Source organism: Berghia stephanieae, chromosome 6, assembly GCF_034508935.2.
Source record: "Berghia stephanieae isolate SIO BIC M18660-M18661 chromosome 6, UCSD_Bste_1.3, whole genome shotgun sequence".
In the NCBI taxonomy this organism is placed as follows: Eukaryota; Metazoa; Mollusca; class Gastropoda; order Nudibranchia; family Aeolidiidae; genus Berghia; species Berghia stephanieae.
Window position 1 is genome coordinate 13,909,803 of NC_088365.1, and position 5,000 is coordinate 13,914,802.

Sequence of the window (5,000 nt, forward strand, 5' to 3'; positions counted from 1 at the left end):
TTATAGAGAGAGTGAAAAGTGCGACAATCTCGGTTGAATGGAAATGAACTGCTGACCTACTTCCAGATTGAACACATGCACTAACTGACAGCCCGATTCAAAGCTGTAAAAATATTTTGATCGTAATTTTTTTTAAATTTCTGCTTTTATGCAATTAAAATAGTTCAAAATATCAAAATAAGAGTGGCATTCAAATCCATTTTTAAATGTCTAAATAGACATGATTAAATGTCACTAAGAGTTCAGTGACACCATGGCTTGGTGGATATAAGCTGTTTGACTCTGAGTTTTAAGGTTCGAGAGTTCAAATCCCGGTAGGGGTAACTTTTTTTTTTTTTCCCATTATTTTTTTAAATTCCTTCTGTCTATTGATATTTTTTAAACTTTTGTTTTTATAATTTTATTTGCTTGTAATATACTTTAATGTTGATATTATACTATTGTACTTTTATTATTATTATTATTATTATTATTATTATTATTATTATTATTATTATTATTATTATTATTATTATTATTATTATTATTATTATTATTGTTGTTGTAATCGTCATCATCACTATTATGATTATGATGATTATTTTTTTTTAATCAAGTAGTTGGAGTAATTTAATCAGTTATCGATTTATTATGAATATCTTTTATGTGTTATCATCTCGTTGTTGTTTTTCATTATTGTGCTCTTCTATTGTTCATTATTTTTTAAAATCTTGTTTTTTTTTCTGTTTGTCTCATTTGTTGTTGTTGTTGTTGTTCTTGTTTTTTGTTTGTTTGTTTGTTTTGTCATCTAAGGCAAAACGGATTCATTATAAATATGTGGGCAGACTTTCTGCATTTTTTAATTGAGCGATGTACTTCCGTGAATTAATTGCCGTACTATATTAAAATTTACGTGATAATAATAATAATAATAATAATAATAATAATAATAATAATAATAATAATAATAATAATAATAATAATAATAATAATAATAATAATAATAATAATAATCATTTAAATAGATACTGAATATTAGACTACAATTGACATCTATTTACTGAATACACGTGGTATTGTTAGGGGTGTTTCTTTTTTTACGAAACCTGCCAAAACACGCCGATACCCGACAAAGTTATGGGAAGTAGGCAGCAGTGGGGAGTGAACCTGGGACTCAGGGAAGTGTACACCGTTGGGGAGTGAACCTGGGGCTGGGTTTCGTAAAAAAAAAAAGCAATTACTTTTTTACGAAACCCGACAATATCCGACAAAGTTATGGAAAGAAAGTAGGCAACAGTGGGGGAGTGAACCGGAGATTCAGGGAAGTGTACACTATTGGGGAGTAAACCTAAGTCTATGGTTTTTTGGCGGATTTCGTAAAAAAGTAATTGCTTCATTCTCGTCTGGTACCCATCTCCCATAGTCCGGCTTCATTTCCCACTGGTATCCATCTTCCCTAGTCCCAGGTTCATTTCCACTGATATCCTCTTCTCACAGTCCCAGGTTCACTCCCAACCGGTGTGCACTTCCCTGAGTCCCGGTTCATTGCCCAATGGTGCCCACTTCCCATAACTTTTGAAAATTTCGGTAGGTTTCGAAATAAAAGTACATTCTGAGCTCACTGTAAACTGGAATCAGCCTTTCGCAGTCCCAGGTTCAATCCTCATCAGTGTCCAAATCCCAGATTCACTCCCCACTGCTGCCTGCTTCCCATAACTTTGTCGGGTTTTGGCGGGTTTCGTAAATAAGTAATCCCCCCTCCCCCTTGGTATTGCTTTTTTTTACAAAATCCAGAGTCCCAGGTTCACTCCCCACAAGTGTACACTTCCCTGAATCTCAGGATCACCCCCCACTGTTGCCTGCTTCAATAAGTTTGTCGGATATTGCCATGTTTTGTCGGGTTTCGTAAAAAAAGTAATTGCTTTTATATGAAACTCGCTGAAACCCGCCGAAAACCAGAGTCTCAGGTTCACTCCCTACTGGTGTACACTTCCTTGAATCTCAAGTTAACTCCCCACTGTTGCCTACTTCCCATAACTGTCGAATATTGCCGGGCTTCGTAAAAAAGTAATTGCTTTTATGTGAAACTCGCTGAAACCTGCCGAAAACCATAGTCTCAGGTTCACTCCCCACTGGTGTACACTTCCCTGAGTCTCAGGTTCACTCCCCACTGTTGCCTACTTCTCACAACTTTGTCGGATATTGCCGGATTTCGTAAAAAAAGTAATTGCTTTTATGTGAAACTCGCTGAAATCCACCAAAAACCATAGTTTCAGGTTCACTCCCCACTGGTGTACACTTCCCTGAGTCTCAGGTTCACTCCACACTGTTGCCTACTTCCCACAACTTTGTCGGATATTGCCGGGTCTCATAATAAAGTAATTGCTCTTATGTGAAACTCGTTGAAACCCGCCGAAAACCAGAGTCTCAGGTTCACTCCCCACTGGTGTACACTTCCATGAATCTCAGGTTCACTCCCCACTCTACTTCCCATAACTTTCTCAGATATTGCCAGGTTTCGTCGGGTTTCGTAAAAGAGTAATTGCTTTTATATGAAACTCGCTGAAACCCGCTGAAAACCAGAGTCTCAGGTTCACTCCCCACTGGTGTACACTTCCCTTAGTCTCAGGTTCACTCCCCATTATTTGCCTACTTTCCATAACTTTGCCCCATTTTGTTGGGATTTGGCGCATTTTGTAAACAAAAAGTAATTGCTTTTTTTTTACAAAACCCGCCGAAACCCAGTCCCAGGTTCACTCCTCACTGGGTTTACTTCCACGAATCTCAGGTTCACTCCCCACTTTTGCCTTCTACCCATAACTTTCTCGGATATTGCCAGGATTAGTCGGGTTTCGTAAAAAAGTAATTGCTTTTATATGAAACTAGCTGAAGCCCGCCGAAAACCGTAGTCTCAGGTTCACTCCCCACTGGTGTATACTTCACTGAGTCTCAGGTTCACTCCCCACGCTTTGCCGCATATTGTCGGGTATCGTAAAAAAAGTAATCCCCCCCCCCCACATTTTTTATTGCTTTTTTACAAAACCCAGAGTCCCAGGTTCACTCCTCACTGGTGTACACTTCCCTGAATCTCAGGTTCATCCCCCTCCCCCCCCCCCCCCCCCTACACACACACACACACGCTGCTGCCTACCTCCCATAACTTTGTCGGATATTGCCGGGTGTCGTCGCGTTTCGTAAAAAGTAATTGCTTTTTATTACGAAACCCGCCGAAACCCAGTCCCAGGTTCACTCCCCACTGGTGTACACTTTTCTGAGTCCCAGATTCACTCCCACAGCTGTCCTCTTCCCATAACTTTGTCAGGTTTCGGAAGAAAAAAAACACCGTACAAAAACCACTATTCAGTGTCAGATACTGAATAGTGCAAAACCACTATTCAGTATCAGATACTGAATAGTACAAAAGCACTATTCAGTATCAGATACTGAATAGTGCAAAACCACTATTCAGTATCAGATACTGAATAGTGCTAGCCTTATTATTATTTGTATTCTTTTTTATTTGCGACCACATTTAAAGATCACCGTGTGCCATGCTTACCAACTCTCTCTCTCTCTCTCTCTCTCTCTCTCTCTCTCTCTCTCTCTCTCTCTCTCTCTTTCTCTCTCTCTCTCTATCTCTCTCTCTCTTTCTCTCTCTCTCTCTTTCTCTCTCTCTCTATCTCTCTCTCTATCTATCTATCTACCTATCTATCTATCTCTCACACACATACACAGACACACACACGCACACACACACACACACACATTCTTTCTCCCCCTCTCTCTCCCTTTCCTTCTCCCTTCTCTCTCTCTCTCTCCTATCTCTCCCTATCTCTCTTTATTTTCTCTCTCTATCTCTCTCTCTCTCTCTCTCTCTCTCTCTAATCTTTTATTTATATATTTATTTATTTATTTATTTTCTTTTCTTCTTCTTCTTCTTCTTCTTCTTCTTCTTCTTCTTCTTCTTCTTCTTCTTCTTCTTCTTCTTCTTCTTCTTCTACTACTACTACTACTACTACTACTACTACTACTACTACTACTACTTCTACTACTACTACTACTACTACTACTACTTACATCGACCAGCGCCATCAAGCTGGCAAAAGTTATGCGCCGTGTTGTATGTTGTATGTATTTATGTTGTATGTGTCGTATGTTGTATGTGTTGTATGTTGTATGTGTTGTATGTTGTATGTGTTGTATGTTGTATGTGTTGTATGTGTTGCATGTTGTATATGTTGCGTGTTGTATGTGTTGTATGTTGTGTGTGATGTATGTTGTATGTGTTCTATGTGGTATGTGTTGTATGTTGTATGTGTTTTATGTTGTATGTGTTGTATGCTGTATGTTTTGTCATGTGTGAGTACGGCCAGGAAGATATTCATGTTTTGTTGCAGTCAGAATCTGGCAGATTGTTCTATGCTTTTGTGGTTGGTTGAACAAATAGCTCTGTATCCTATGTATGCTATGCGTTCAGGTAAAATATACACAACAACCGCCAGCCAAAAAAAACTTACCAACCAACACGCAAAACGATGTGTGTGTCCTTAAATGTTTTTACCCTGATTGATAGAATTTTGTGAGAACTAATCAAAATGGCTGTCTAAAAACAATAACAAAGAACTTGAGTGACGTCCATTTCGTTCCTTCTATACGCTGTACAATTCCATGCTCCGTGTTTATTTTCTATGTAATAATATCTATTCGATACGCAGAAATAGGCCCATCTAAATACGTGATATGTTGCATGCTAATTTTCATAACGAAGTCGTGACGATATCAAATCGCCATCTTGTTAGACATTCTACGGGAACGTGAGCCGGATAGCAAATCATTCTAAATTGATTTAATTCTAACACATATATCCGTACCTACATCTTCCAGACACCCTAATCTAGACATTGTAAAGATAAAATAGAAAATCACCGGAGTAACCTACCCTTGAGTAAAAAACAAAACAAAAACAACAGCCAATCATCGAGTTACAAACAAAATCTGCCGACAGTTTCCATCCTACGTTT